We start from the raw sequence: 17,183 nt of genomic DNA, 5'->3' as shown, positions 1-17,183 counted from the left end.
GCTCCTCTAAAAGTTATCTTGCTTGTCTGTAGTGTATGTACTATACTTAGACTTTTTTTTTTTTAAGAATCAAAAAGTCTTTTTTTTTCCTTCCTTGTTTTCTCATTTGAAGAGCTTCTGTGTTACATTTAGTTGGCAATAGAGGATTCCTACAGGAATGCTACTCAACATCTTGGGACCTTAGACCAGAAGTAACTCTGAGTTTTATAATACATATTTTCATGTCATGCTTTCAGAGCTGTTGCAAATGTTCAGAACAAGAAAAAATTAACAAACTACTGTTACATTGCAAAAGTGCAGAATAAAGGTTACGGCTATTGCTAATTATATGTGCAAGTCAAAATGGACTGCCTCGGAGAAGTTATTCAAGAATTAATACTGCAAAATAAACCATACAGCTTCAGTCTTCCAACAAGTTAAAAAGTAATGACAGTAGACTGGAATGTGGCACAACAATGATTCATATTAGCTGCTGTCAGTCCTTGGTGACTGAACAAAGTGTAACAAGAAAGATGACTGTGAAATGGTGCTTGCTACCAATTTCCCTAGTCACAATGAGGTAGTTAGGATATTTTCTTAGAGTATGGCATTACTTTATATGTTTTAACTATTTATCAAATTCAGAGCAGGAGAGAAACCATTACTTTTAACAAAGCTGAAGCATGCTTTGTTCTGCTGGAAAGCACTGTTAGTATATCATTAGTTTGGCAATAGCACAAGCAGCCCCACTTGTTGACTGATTGATAGATAGACAGATAGAAGGGCAATATTTATTACATGTATGTGCTGTAGAGATAAGTTAGAGGAAGACTTATGAAGTGCCTCCCTGAGTTAGTACAACAAATTTTACTGGCAGTCAATAAAGATTTGTGTTTCTAACCTTCTTAGTGATGAGAAATTAAAGATATGTCTGCCTAAGAAAGTGCAGTTGTATAACATCCTAATATAATGCTCCTAAATTAATTAAGTGTCCCTGGAGAGTTTCTTTTCTGATAGCACACACTAAAATTGCTGCTACAGTGGCTGTTATTACTATCAGTGCTATGAGGTTAGCCTAGATAAACTGGGATGTCATTGTGTTGTGCAGATGAGTCTGAAGAGGACAACATATCTGACAAATAGATACTGAAAAACATTCAGAGAAAAAGGAGGTATTAATTTAGGCTAACATCTAGGAACATTTAGGAATAGGAAGAACCTTAGGATTTTTATATTTTAAGTTAAAAATCATAAGATAGACCTGTTTTCTGGTATGTCACTCCTATGAGTACTTGACTTCACTTAAAACTGTAATAACGAAATGGTTATATTATGTTTACAGGTATTCAGTAGGTCATGCATAAGGTTTTCACAGCTTTCACATTTGGTCTTAACAGTTTATCTTTTTCTTTCAGATTAGTTGGTACTTCAAAGATCTAAGTGTAGTAAATCTTCCAAAATAAAATCTAGAAATTCCCAGCAAACTGTCACATGTTTCAATCTTAAGCAACCTAAATCTTGTTACACAGCATATTGCCTAGGAACCATACAAAAATTTAAACTTTCAATGTGTATGCAAAGCACACTCAGAAATCAAAGCCTTTATCTGTGGTTCCAGCACTGTATTTTGTACTTATAGAAGAGATACTCTATCTTTACTGTACTTTCTACCTTCCCTTTCAAACTAGCAGTTAGGCTCATGGGAATAGTAAAAGTCAAATTTTCTATGAAAAAGATATTCCTCTTACTCGCCTTTGTGTCATACTTCATGTCCTACCCCAAAGCAGGACCCTTACAGCATACACGCCATTGCAAGACTTCATTCTTACGCTGCTAATATAAGGATATTTTGAGAAACAATAAACTACACTGAAGAAAAGGAAAAGCTTTAATTAACTGTGGAGCAAATTGATTCAATTTTCTATTTGGTAAAGGCTATTTAATATTCCTTCTTGAATGTACAAAGATTTCTCTGGGACTGCTGAAGCAAAATAGAAGTAGAGCACACTCACTGAAATGTCTAAGCTACACTACGAGTTCCATGACATAGAAGATTTTTTTAAAGTACTGTTGGCTACTTGATCGCCTAGGGGTATGGCTATATGAGCAAGTAGAATGCTCTGGTACAAATACATTTGCAAGCCTTTTCATGTGTGAAAGCTATACTTAAGCTTGTATAAAGCTGTACCAAAAAAAAAAAAAAAAAAAAAAAAAAAAGGTTAACATTTGAGCTCACATGTGAAGCTGAGCCTGCATTTCTCACAGTGAGTGAGCAAAGCAGTCAGGGCTGGCAGAGCTCTGCAAGTGCAGCTGCTTGCATAGGCAGCTGGTAGCCCTGATGGGACAAAAAGGATTCTTAAATTCTTCCCTAGAAATGTTTTAGATCCTGCCTCAGTACAAGGGTGTCTGTTTAAACCACGGCCAAACACAGCAGTTTGTCAGATTAGTGTGTACCATGGGGCTGAGGTCAAGTTTATGTTGCCCAGAGGGGCAGGACAGAACAGAAACACCTCCACATTGGTAGTGGCTTGTGGTAGCATTACCTTATGTGACATGAGATCTAACTTCAGAACCAGTCATTAGTAGTGGGAAAATTAAGATTGAGGAGTCCATCCCTGTTAAAATAAATGAAGAAAAGATATAGATAGCGATATATAAAAGACAAAAGCTTTGAAGCTTTTCTAGATTTTGCTGCTTGATATATTGCAATAAAAGACATGTATTAGGATGTATTAGTTCCTCATATCTCTCAAATCTATGAATAAAATTTAGGGCTAGTTACTATTTACAGAGAGAATTAACAAGTGGGATGTGGCCTGTTTACATCTCATCACATTGAAAATAATGCTTTGGTTATAGATAACAGGAGTCAAAATTCTTTTGGCAATGGAGAATTACATACAGAACAGAAAGCTACAGAACAGAAAGCTGTCTACTGCACTTAAACATTTATAGTTAAGACAATAATAAGTAATTGAAAAAATAGAAAAGACTAATGAAAAGTACAGTAAAACTGGTGAGTATGAACTGACAGAAACATTAAAAACCTGTTTTTCTTAGGGGTCTTCACAACATCAGTAAGAAACTCAGATGATATCAAGGATTAAGTTCTTTACAGAGAGAGTGGTGAGGTGCTGAAACAGGCTGCCCAGAGAGTTTGTGGATGCCCTGTCCCTGGAGGTGCTCATGGCCAGATTGGATGGGGCCCTGGGCAGCCTGGTCTAATATTAAAAGGGGAGGTTGGTGGTCTTGCCTGTGGCAGGGGGACTAGAGATTCATGATCCTTGAGGTCCCTTCCAACCCTGGTCATTCTGTGATTCTGTGATTTTTTGAGTAGTGTTGCAGTATGCATTAATTCCTGGATAAAGAATTGGTAAAGAGTCAGCTCTGAGGTAGAGCTAACTTCATTAACCCTGGGGCTTCATTTAGGGTATGATAGCTCTCTAGCTTTCCTTCTGTTAGGAAACTGTTCCCTATATACATTCAGTCACACACGCACAAACACTAAGTCTTGTCCAACTAGAATAAAAATTTCCCTATGCTATTTTAGAGATTCAAAACTCAGTGTGTACTTATACGAACTCACACAGAACTGTTGGGAAATCAGAATTTAATAACAGTCCATAACAGCTGTGTTCCAAATACACAATATTTTTTTAAATACAAAGGCTTTACTATTCAAAATAGGATTTTATCTTCCTGGTGAAAGAGTCTGCAGAAGTCTTAAGGGTTATTTATTCCTGATGGCACCATTAAAGAGGTCTCTCTGCCTTCCTGCTTTGGGCCAGCCATTCAACAGTCTTCTCTTCTTGTATTTCTTGAAGCTAAGTCAATCATTCATAAGCTTAGGAATCAAGACAGTTGACAAAGATTGTGTCCACAAACAGCTGCTGTCCTTGTGTGCTATGAGCCAGCCAGAGGCTGACACCAATGTTATCTCCTCTGGCTGTGTGCCTGCAGCTGGTGCTCATGCTGGAGCCATCCCCTCATGGATGGACAAGTCTGCCTTTGGGAATCCATCTGCATTGGCAGTGGAGCAACAAAGACACCTACTGTAAAGGAGAAATGAAATGTTGTTGCCTTAAATGCTGCTTGTGTTCCGGAACACAGTTGTGCAGCAAGTCTCAGAAGGTGTAAATTTGTGTGGGAAGTTAAATTGGCTCAAAAAAAAAAAAACCCTGTCTAACTCAGCAGTGATCAATTAGACTGTAAGACCTTTTTGATTGGGCCAAAACATACAACGCTTGTAAGCACCTAACACAGTGGGCTCCCAGTTGATGACATGGGCTCAAGCGTGCAATTGCATTGCAAAATACTAATAAGTTATTTGATTATATTATTATTATTCAGTGAATGCCGTAAAGTGCAGTACGCTAGTTTAGCTCTGTGGTGTTGAAGCATTACAAGTAAACAGTCTCTAGCTTGCCAGAAGTCTAATTACAACTCACTGCAAGCAGACAAATGAGTGTATCTGTGATCTCAGTTTGCAGGGCAGGCACATCAAAGTGCTTGATGAATGATGATGAATCCATGATCCCCTACTATATATTTTTTTCAAAGCATAGGATTTAATATCTGTTCAAAGTACAAAAGAGGGGATAAACAAGCATCAGTCATTTTTAACAAGAGAGGTTCAGTAGAGGGAAGGAACAAAATCTGTCTTCTATTTATGCTACACATAAAAGAAACAAATTCAAATGCAGTTTCTGTAGGAAAGCAATGAGAAGCAATACAACTCCTACATATAAAAAATAAAATCCACATCATAACAGAGACATTTTGGAAAGCGAAAAAGAGAAAAATAGAGGTGACAATCACTTTGCTGTGTCCTGCACAAACAGACCTAGATAAAATAGTCTGCTAGCTCCAAAAAAAAATCTCTGGTATGGAGAGGAAACTCCCACTGATATCAGGATAGTCCTTGTGGATGTCAGGGGCCATGGCCTCTGCCCAGCGACTTTGCTACTGCAAGACACGGTCCAGACACAGCTGTGTAACACAAGGTTTACTCCACAGTCAGTAGCAGTCAGTGCTTTCAGACTGAAGTATTTTGACAGGTAGGAGGATAGAAGGATACCATGGCAGAAAGCCATGGTACCAGCATTGAGGAAAGAGGGGAGAGGCCCTGCCAAAATACACTCCCTAAAAGCTAGCTGCTTACTATAATCGCACATCATTTATTGAACATGAAAGACAGTCTGAGACAAGCAGAGTGCAGTGACCTTGCAATTTATTTCACTTTTCTTTGTCACAGACGAGATGGAGTCAGATGGAGGTTCTTATCCACCAATACATGCTTTCCCCCCCCCCCTTATATTAGCTTTCTTTACAGAGACCAATTAGGAGAAATTCCTCCTCAGAAGTCAGCAGCTCAAATACAGTGCAGTTGTTTATACTGATCTGTCTCAAATGCTTGCTGTGAAACACAGTCCAGTATCTTGGTGATTTCCAGATAGCACACACAGACCCTATGTTACTGACCTTGGCTGTGCCTGCCAGAGCAGAAAGGGTGACCAGGTGTCCTCCTGTAGCAGCTGGAAATAGCACTTGTCCTTGCCCGGTGCGCCCTGACACCAACAACTTGGACAGCCAGAAAAGTAATTCAGAGGTTTGTTTTTCAGGTATTACTTTGGGAGCACGTTCAGTTATCAGAGATTCTCACTACTGAAATGTTGTGCTCATATTAAACATGTCTGGGCAATTTAAGGCAACAGATGGATTTACTGAGTTTTAACAGGTTATTTTCTTTCACAGCAAACATCAGCAGGTATAGCATAACTGTGCAGAGTAGGGTGCATGAGTATGCATGAACATAATAATATTTGGATGCTCCCGAGTGTCCATTGGATACTCCCTGGAAACTTGGCATGCTTCACTTACCTGTAGACAACCAGGATTAATATATTACTGACACATAAGCAGATAAAAAGTTGTGGGCAACTTTTGGCAGGTGACCATCTATTGACATGACAAATGTGTTGCTTTCATGCCAAGTGCCATAAGCAACCATTTATGTTCTGCCTTTTTTGTAATCCACAGTGTAGCTTACACAGACAGGGGAGTTCAAAGATCTGTTCTTATGAAATATATATTTTGTATGTGTAAACATAATTTATTTACTTAATGAGCTTGCCTGCAGAAAGTCATGCTGCTCAGAATAAGAAAGCACTGCCAGCGTACTAATCAGCAGGTCCAGCAGCAGTCCTGTGGCAAATATCCCCTTGTTTCATACAGAATGTAAAACTTATGCTTTAGTTCCACTAGTTAATATTCAGAGAGTGCTTGCTATTATTCTCCCAGGAAATAACTGAACTATTTCATTTTGCCTGAAGAGTTCTTCCTCATTTGTTAATGAACTCTTCTCTCTTTCTGTTCCACACTGCATTAATATGACTTACATTTGCTTGCCTTTTTCTCTTAGTTTGAGGACAAAGAATTTGACAGTGCAATATGCAGTCCAAGTCTTTTTCCTCAAAAATGAAATAGAAGCAAAGCATTCAGCTCTGTAGTGCTTTTATAATCAATGAAGAAGAATTTAGGTTTTAGCATTCTTTTCGATTACAAAACACTTTACAGAATGCTCTAAGAGTCGAGGTTAATGTCACATAAGACAAAAACAGGCAAGATAAGAAGTAAGATGTGCATGCCCTCAGCCTTAACAACCTTTACACAGCCTTAAGCCTAGACACATAGGATGCCATTAAACAATAATAAGCAGCACCAGATTCTTTTCCCTTGCAGTGGTCTTGCAAAAAACGAAGTTTCAGTACCATTAGGGTCACCAAGAAACTTCTGAATTTCCTAGTGAGCTAGAATGCCACACAGTGGATGTAGCACAGCATCATTGAGAGGTCCCTCCAGAGTCCCTTCTCTGTTTTGTAATACTTAAAGCCATGCAAACAAGTGTCATGCTCAAAGAGTTGGAGAAAAAAACACGGTCTAGTGTGAGAATGTGGCTGGGGAAAATCAGCTCATGAAAGCCAAACATTACATTACTTTTGGACTTCATTAGATTTATTTTTTTGCACAATCATAACCTCAGCTCTGAGGAAAATAATGTAATATTTTACTTCTCAGCCTTTAGGGCATCAGTTAGCAAATTCTTTGAGATAGTCACTATTTGTGTAACATAAAATATATTCACTTTATCTACTTTCCCATGGTGTCCAATGAGAGGACAATGCAGTCATCTTCCTTCCTGAACTTTGATTCAAGGAATTGAGCTAAATCTTAATACATGTGCACTATTAACACCGCAACTACACTTCATTTCAACTCAGTGCATTTTACAGAAAAACTCCTTAAAAACTGTATTTCACCCAAATCACAGAATCACAGAATGGCCAAGGTTGGAAGGGACCTCAAGGATCATGAATCTCCAAACCCCCTGCCACATGCAGAGGGCCACCAACCTCCCCCTTTAATACTAGACCAGGCTGCCCAGGGCCCCATCCAATCTGGCCTTGAACACCTCTAGGGATGGGGAATCCATAACCTCTCTGGCAGCCTGTTTCAGCACCTCACCACTCTTTCTGTAAAGAACTTCCCCCTGACATCCAACCTAAATCTTCCCTCCCTCAACTTAAAACTATTTCCCCTTGTCCTGCTGTTATCAATCCTTTCAAAGTGTTGATATTTCAAGCTGCTTTATGATGGACTAGTTCATTACTCTCTTCAGTGGAGCCTTAGGTCCTGTCTTCTTCATCATCACCTCTGCTTTAGCACATCCTTTGGAGATGGATGCTGTGGAGTATCTCTCCTAGCATCAAAGATGGCTAGTAACTGCAAATCAGATACATCTCCAAGGAGTTATGGAAGCCCCTGCACATTATCAGAATTATAATGATATTTATAGTAAGGATATACTTAGGTTACTTTCAATTCCTCTTTTCCTATTGTTTCCATGCTTTCTTACTTGTAATTCTTGGAGTCCCTGTTACCAAAGCTCACCATTCTGGCCTACATCAAAAAAAGGCTGCCTGGGTAGACCCCAGTACTCCATGGGGTTTCCCAAGGTTCTCTCTGAAATGTGTGGGTATCATCCAGACAACTGGATGTTACCATACATGCTCGAAGCGGAAATAGGGAAGAAGAATCCAAGCAAAACAAATCTTTGCTGTTAGACATTGAGAAATACAGCATGCTTCTTAGTTACTTTATTATTATTATTATTGTTATTGTTGTTGTAAATAGGTTATAAAATTAAATATAAATATCCAAGCTTAATGATTTATAAATGACCCAGAATTTTATATCCCCCCATTGAGCATGGTGATTCCTTTTATTTCATTTTAGATCATGATGTATAAACCTAGATCTTCAAAACCCAGCTGCTAATCTTGAGGTCTCCTTCTGGAACACAGCTGAAAGGAATGTCAGAACATCTGATGCAAAGGTTGCCCCCATGTTGTCATTTCTTCCAGATGACAATAGCATTAGATGTAGAACTATGCAGATGTAATGACAATGACTGAAAGAGAGAGGGAAAAAAATCTTACAGAGAGGATATTGATTTAGACAAGAGGAGGAAATTTGATGCTCAGAGGAAAAAACAAGGTGTTGCCAGAACACAAGAGTAGGAAAGAGCAGCTAGGATGCAATGTGGAATAATCATTGTGTTGTTATGTGTTGTGTCCAGACCACAATATAAATACAATCAAAGTAGGGAAATATCAATTAGATATGTCCTGAGATGATTATCAACATTACCAGCATTTTTTCTGTGCTTATTGCATTTCCATTTGCTCTAGCTGTGTTGCAGATGGCTCTTCTATAGAAAGTTGTTTCATTCAGTTCTCTTTGTAGCAGCATCTGTGAAGGTTACAGAGCAAATAAGGACAAATGAAATGCAGAAGCTAGAAAAGAACAATTCTAGAAAGAAAAAAAAAATAGTTGAAAAATACCACAAGAAAGAAAAGGAAAATAAAAACAAATAGTCAACCTAGCAACATACTGAAAAATGGGCAGGACAGTTCACCATCTTTTACCAGATTTTATTTAGACATGAAATACTATTTTTTCTAACATGAAATTTTCATCTCAATTTTTTCCCAAAATCAGAATGAGAAGAAAAATAGTTCATGTTCTAAAAATGGATCTATGCATTTTGTCAGATAGGAGACAGATGAGCATTAGGCAGTGGGATGAACTAGAGATTTCTTGAGATCCATTCCAACTCCACCTCCTACAATCCCATGATAAAACAAAAAGTTATCACAGGCAGATACACAGCTGACAAAAATAACTGATCAGGTTGAACAAATATGAGACACAAGATCTGTTTTTTTTTTTTTTTTCAAAGAACTCTGAAGAAAATACTATATACAGGATTTATATTGTGACAGAATGATTTCAGTGGTTTTGGTTCATGTTTTAGGATTACTATCTTGCTACACATGAATTGGAACACTTGTTTGTGTTGGATGCTTCCCTTTTAAAAATTCCCCTGTGGCTTCTTTTTCAGATATAAATAAAGTTGGAAAAAATATGTGAAGTGTGGATGAAGATGAAAAACAACACATCCAGACTCCCTGGTACCATTCAGTGGTAGCAGATGCCAAAAATAACAAGTTTTACAAACTTAATGCACTAGTCACCTTTTTCAAGGAAACTGTGAGGCAAGAAAAAATGAGTTGCATTCTGCACCTCTCAGTAGTTTACACATATCCATAAAACACAGCTATCTTTGATGCAGTGAATGAACTCTGTGCTTTTTGTTCATTTATGGCTACAGTCTTAAACTGAGCAAAAGTAGTTAGCTTATAGGAGCTGTGTAGATCCAAACTGAGAGGTCCCATCCTGCAATCTAGAAATAAGGGGCCCATCTATCTCCCTGTTCTATGAAGGCCACTTTACAAAGACACTGTTCAGACTATTGTGTACTAAAGACACAAAGTTATTGATCTGTGGTCTGAGCATTGAGCTATGTAAAAACAAATGAACAAAAAACCACTATTTTTTCATTGATATATAAAATGCTTCTGTTAATAGTCCAGAAAAATAATTGCCTGCTTTTGATATGGCTTTTTGATTCCTCATGATGAGATGTATGTGGCAGCAACTAGTAGCCATGTCCCAGTGGTTTCAGATAGCTTTGTAAATGCAGATTACAATAATTACTCAAAACTATGAAGTCGAATGTTTTTTCCTAAACACAGCAAACTTTGTAGGGCCACCAGGCAGCCAACTTTGATTCAGTTGACTACCATTTTTCAATATTGCAAGTAACTTCTTATTTCTTTGTTCTTTAGTGTTTTCCTTATCCTTTTGGATGAACAACACGTGGAGCATGTTTTATTTGCCTAATGAGATTTTATGATACTTTTTTGGTGCTTTTTTGTGATTGAATTCGACCACTTTATGAAGGAGTGTGAAGGCAGACTCCAGTGAAATTAATTTTATGGTAAGTTTCACATGTACATTTCTTCACTAGTATAGCTACTTTATCAACCTAGAAATGGAACGATCACTAAGTTTGCAGTTAACCACCAGAGGGAGTTTACCTAGCTCCACATCTAGCACAAAATACTCTGCCATCTCAAGAAGGAAGGAGGGAAGGAAGGGAGAGAAAGAGAGAGAAGATATTTCTGACTATAAATTTTAAGACAAAGTCTGATAAAGCATCTATGAAATAGAAAAACATGACTGGAAACCCTACAGTATGTTCTAGGTATAATCTGTGTTTCCAAGTGTGTTTTAAGCACTTAAGTTAGAAAAGAAAGTCTTTTAGTTTATTGATTTAAGCAAGTATCATGCTGCTTTTGCCAGCTTTGACATGTCTGGGAAAAGAAAAACATCTAATGCATTGTTTTTCTTTGAGGAAAAAAAAAATACAAAATCCTTTGACTGAAACTGATGAAATTTTCCAGAAATAACATGCTCATCTAAAATAATAGGTTCCATATCAGCATGCTGACTTAGTGGACAAAAATATGTTTTTGACGATAGCTTAGAACAAAAAGCTCACTGGTACAAAATAGCATTTGCTTTGGTTTTTTTATACTTCTGATTAAATAACAGCATGAGAATTTTCTAAGTTGATGTTTTATGCTTACAATTTTTTAACAGAAATGGCTTCTTAGTAACATTTGTTCTCCAAATCAGAAAACTCACAATGCATTCCTGTCATACTGACGTCATCATTACAAATTCACTAATGTTTTCAATTTGATTTCATTTTGATGTTCTAGTGCTTGGATCTAGAAAACAGTACTTAGGGTCTAGAAAGCAGGACTTAGTTGGTATTTAAGTTTTTGTCAGAGAAGACTTTTATTTCTTCTAAGTTTTAAGTTGCTTAAGTCAAAATATATAAGTCCTGGAAAAAAACAGTATCAAAGAAATGTATCCCATGTAGTATTCAAAGGAGTTATATTAATTGCGGTCTTCTCTTGGTATGCAGAACTGCTTATATCACACAGAAAAATGAAGATATATCATACGCCCATAATTCAACCCTGAACCCCACACTGTCTTAGGGAATGTGGAAAATCAAATAAATGGCCACACGTTTATTTACCTGCCCATGTCATCTCTGTCAGCTTTCCAGACATCTCCTGGAGGCTCCAGCTGTATCCAGAGCACGTCGCTCTGCACCTGTGCACAGAGGTTAGGATGTGCTAACACAGTCTTTCGGTCCTCCCAGAACCATGATGATAGGGAAGTCCATCTGGTACATGGCCTACCCTCAGTCTGCTCCTGTCTGGGCAGAACAAAGTGAGCAGTCACTCCTCCTCCTTAGCTGCCAGCTGTACGCTTCTGTCCAGATGCTGCTGCATCTCCTTGCAAGGAATGGCAGTAGAGGCCAGGATTCATGCAGAGCACCCTTGGGTGCAATTCTGGCCCAGGTCCTTGCAGGCACCATCAGCTTTTCTGTCGGGCAGAATCTGCCCTGTCACTAAATGGCAGTTCTTCATCCCCTCCTGCATGGAGGCAGTGCTTCTCTAACCCAAGGAGATGCTGGGTTTTCTGTGCTCTAGGCAGCTAATGGCTCCAGTAGTGGCTCCTACTGTGCCAAAAGCCCCAAGTGGATTTTTTCCTCGACAGAAGCAGGCATTTTCCCAGCAGGTGCCTGTTGATAGTACAGCAGCTTTTAGACAGTCCTGAATGGTCGGCTGCGAGGTAAGAATTTGTAATCACCCATCTTGCTACACACCTGTGCAAAGCAGAGATTTGTATGCATAGCATTCCTGTCTATAGTGCTGACAAACCTGAGAGAAATGTAGGAATAACAAAGGAGAACAGAGATCCTATTGCAACCACTAAATAAAAATGATCCTCCCACATAATAAAATAAAGAGAGGGTAAGGAGAATCAACTTTTTACAAGGATAGACAGTGATAGGACAAGGAGGAATGGTATAAGCTCAAGGAGGGAAGGTTTAAATTAGATGTCAGTGAGAAGTTCCTCACAGAAGGAGTGGTGAGGTGCTGGAACGGGCTGCTCAGAGAGGCTGTGGAGAGGCTCTGGAGGTGCTCAAGGCCAGGTTGGATGGGGCCCCTGGGCAGCCTGGTCTAGTACCAGATCTGGAGGCTGATGGCTCTGCTTGTGACAGAGGGGCTGGAACTTGATGATCCTTGAGATCCTTTTCAACCCAAGCCATTCTATGATTCTGTGATTCCACATCTCATCAAGCAGAACATTTCAGTTCTAAAACATGAAGGTTAATTACACTTATAAATATTAACTTGGATTTAGTGTGGGTAAAATTAAATGTTATGAATGTCCAAGCCCTTTTCATCATTTCATCATTTTATAGATCAAAATGTAGTACACCTGAATAATAGTTTAATCACTGTATGTAACAAAGTACACATTCTCTAAGCATGGATATTAATTCAGAGCTATTGTTCCAAAACCACCATGCTTTCTTCACCGTATTCTCACGTTCTGCTCATAACTTATTTGTCACACAAAATTCTTTTTTTTTTTTACAATATGCTTCTGTCAGTTGGTATGCAGAGGTGGCTTCCAGATCACCCAGCCACTTCATTTTAGGTGGAACTGACCATGGCTCAGTTCTGCCAAGGCTCCAAAGCCAACACCTGACTGCTCTTCTTGGCTGCTCAGCTGAAGGATGAGTGAAGCAGTAGGAAAGAGGATGAAAGAAACACAGCAATCTCTTCTGCTGCCTCAGATGGAACACAACTGCATGCTTGGCAGAGTGACCTGTTCTGCACAATGTTCTGCTCACTTCGGCTCCCAACCAATCGTGGCCAGCACATCCACCTGGCCTACCAGGTCACTGCCAGCTGCTCCCATAGCTCTGAACTCCTCCTGAATGAGTGCTTCTGCATGACACACTGAATGCATTGATTTATGCAGAGGAACCTGGGCATGTTTGTTGGATTAGATTCTTCAAAATAATTCAGAGAGCTATATCTTGAAATACTTAATTCCACAGAATGGCTGTTGTTCTGGATAGGTCAGTTTGTCAGCTACGAATGGCCTATTTACTTATCACCAGGCAGGAACTGGGAGATTACTTTTCCTTCTTCCATGTTAATCTACAAATCTGCAAACAAGAAGTGGAGATGTCAGTCCATTATCTTTATACTAATGTATCAGTACACTAGCAGACACAGGAAGAATGCTCAGCGATCTCTAGGAAAAACAAAAGCTTTTATTATTTGCTAAGAAATTGTACACAATTGTAAAACATAATACTTGGACATTCTCAGATAGAACTCTATTAATAACACTTTAATTTCTTATTCATTTTTTCCTGAACAGGTTAAGTGATTGTACTATTTAACCTGCTGGCAGAATAGTACTGTATCATCTATTCTATTGAAATGAGGTGCTTGAAACCCTGTTTTTTGACATGCATAGCACTACTTCAATCAAGAAAATAAATTACACTCTAGAATACAGCATATAAGCCACATAAAAGAAGATTAAAAAAACAACATGCACAAAGCTTTTAGCTAAATTTCTAACTTGTGCGGATTAAGTTCTTATAAACATCCTCTGAAGACATCAAGTGAATCTCAAAAACTCGCTTCTGAAGCTCCCGTCTCTGTGTCAGTGGATTCCTCTCTATCTTAGGACTGCTGTGTTCCTCTATAAATTTCTCTGAGCTCATGAAGCAGCTTTCTTACAAAAATAAATAAATAAATAAATAAAAATAAATTAATTTTTTAAATAATTCAACAGTTATAATTTATCTAGACAGTATACTTTTTACTTTCTTGAGAGATGCATTTCTTTTCTCTTTAATTGTGTTTACCATTTGTTATCTTTTCAAGCACAAACTTGAAAGAAAAAGCTTTTCTAAGCCCAAACTTACTCCTTCTCAGGATAAATTTAGTTGGAGCATACTGAAATAAAATTTGTTAAAGAAGGACATTGCTATAAAACCAGATTTTTACTTAATAAGCATGAAAAACAACTTAAAGAAAATATATGTATCAATGCTCATGTGGCTACAGTGCCAGGTTATTCTTTTGTGTTGCTACCCTGTTACTTACAGGTCAAAGCATAATCAACATTAAATTGATAAACTAATTGTTATAACAGTCAGAGACAGTGCTATTTGGTGGAAATCAATTATGTTAGAAGTTTTTCATTTTTCCTACTTATCTTTCACCTGGTCTGGCCATAATGTAGACAGATGCCCCAAGTCAGTTTACAGCAAAATTGTAAACGATGCAAATTACAGCTGCATTTGGGCTGTGGAACTTTGAAATAAAGCAAATACTGTTTCATGCACACTCGATATGTGATGAGAAATTGTTCTCACATGCTCTTATGTTACATACTTCCGAAGACGAAAAAAATTCAGAGGACTAGAGATTGTGCTCCGAAGAAGATGGCTAGAGACATTTGAAACAATCTTTTCTAGCACCTTCCTCTCTTAACCCACACAAAAGCAAATATTTTGATAGATATTGTAAAGTTTGAGTATGCTTTTTATTTTCTTTAATTCTAAGGATCTGGGATTTTGTCTTATTTTGTTTGATTTGTACTGTTTTGAGGGTTTTTTTAAGCAGCAGGAGCACACAAGCTTCTGTATGCCTGAAAAGGAGGAAAGTCCATTTTTGCCAGACTGATTTTGGACAGAGTATTATCAATAATATTCTGAGTCCAGTTAATTTAATCACTTTATAATTTTTATGATGATAGATACCATAATTAGCCATCAAACTCTGTTTAAGATTAAGGCTCCATTCTAAAGAGGGTTTGCAGCTTAGGATATGCATGTATGCTTTGCTGAATGAGATTTTCTCACCTAACTGCAATTGTCCTAAAGTTAAGCATCTATGTATGCATTTGTGTAATCATCCTCTATACAGTGGAAATAGGCAGTCATCACACAATTCATCCTAATACAGCAGTTTAAGACACATAGGATTGCAGAGGAATTACCTTTTATTTTGATTCCCTCTTTCTATTCCCTATAAATTGAGATAAATATGTTACAGTACATTTCTGCCTTTTAGAAAGCTAAAGACAGCTAAAACCTATATATATATCTGGAAATGCTGATGAGGAACTGAAATGCAGGTTTTCGGAGCCATGAATTGGATATGAGCATTCTTAAAATTCAAGCAGTCGTGTCAGAAAACAGAACTGTTTTCTCAGTTTCTGCTTTTAAATCAAACTGAAATTCTTCAGTTCACCCCACACCACACAAGCTGAGAGGGGCAAAGTCTTTTCAAGTACTCAAAAGGGCAGATGCAGCCCCTCCTTCATTCTGCATATGTGTAATCACAACAGAGGAACTGCTGGGATCTACAAACCTAGTCCTCCCCAGAGCTCTCTGAAGACTCTCTTGGCAGCTGCCCTGGCAATGGTTTCAAAGACTTTTCATTCCTGAGAACATACCAAATACTTTCTCTTAAAAATAGCATAATTCCTTATCTGTCCAAAAGTACTGGTTGCAATTTTTGGCCTTGCTTCTTGTGCACATTTGATCAATGGATGAATTAGCAAGTAGCTTAGTTTAATGTTATAATAGCACAGACTATCCTTACAAAAGAAATCCTGTAAAACTTAAAACCTGGGTTGTTTGGTTCTACAGCAGCAACTGAAAATCATCTGGCTCCTTAGGATATAGCAAGGCCACCAGTGCTGTAATGGAACTGGCGGATGTATCTATGTATTGCAGCCAATGTTTTGTGCCAAGTAAGAGGAAAATAAACTTCCTTCCCAAAGGCTCATGCTGCCAGAGTTTATGTCTATGGTTGTGGACTGGGAGGTGACCTATTTTTCTTGCATGTCACTCATTTTCTTCCTCGCTGACATATTCTCTGCCTTCAGCCTTGTGCCATGAAGGCCCATGAGGTTCTCACACAAAAAGCTTCCTCTTAATATGGGTTATTTCCTATCTACCTTTTGCAAAACTTCCAAACTGAGATTGGCCACAAAAGCCTATCATTTTGGAACCTTCTTCAGCTACCAAGTGATAACATATAACCTTTGAGCTTTAATCCAAGTCCTACACTAGATGGGGATAGTACCACCGGCTGAAAAACTTATACTGAGATGCAGCTCTGACTGCATTAATTTTTTAATGAAGTATGCATTTTTCAGCAGATTATTTTTCTCCCAAAAACCTGGCACTTGCAAATGGATTGTTGTTGTTTTTCTGAAATTGTTTTCACTATGGTTCTGACTCTGATGTTCTCACATAATTACTTTTTAATTTTACTGGGCTGTGGGTGAACAAATAATTACTCAGCATTTAGGCTGCACTACTGTGAACTCCTCACTTTCTTTAATTTGATTAAGACTATGCTTGTCCCTACTAAAGGGGCCATAAGCAGAGGGCTGGAGAACTGTAAGCTTCAGGCAAGTGGCTATGACACTTCTCCTAAATACTGATCTACCTTCAACTATTCTAGAGCTTTGAGACATGTTTCTTCTACACTGGCAAGGAATGCCTCAGGTCAACTACTTGCTAACCACATATTTACATTTGAATGATTCAAATACAAACCTTGACTAGCTTTGAGAAGCACTGACCAATGAAGACCAAAGCAAATCAAGTTATCTCAGAAGCTTCTGTGTATTTCTCATCATGCTGATCAGGTTTGGATTTAAGGCTATTAGTGTTAAATAAAAACAAATATTTGCTAGAAGGCTTTCTGTCTCTTGTAAAGCATTAACAGTGGAGGACAGTCATGACAGCAGATAAATGACAAATGTGTTTCCCTTGCCATGAATGTTTTTGAAGATGGGAAATAAAATTGCTGTCCTGCATAATT

This window comes from Phasianus colchicus, chromosome Z, assembly GCF_987193195.1.
Source record: "Phasianus colchicus chromosome Z, bPhaCol1.hap1.1, whole genome shotgun sequence".
NCBI lineage: Eukaryota > Metazoa > Chordata > Aves > Galliformes > Phasianidae > Phasianus > Phasianus colchicus.
Note: the sequence above shows the minus strand (reverse complement) of the source record.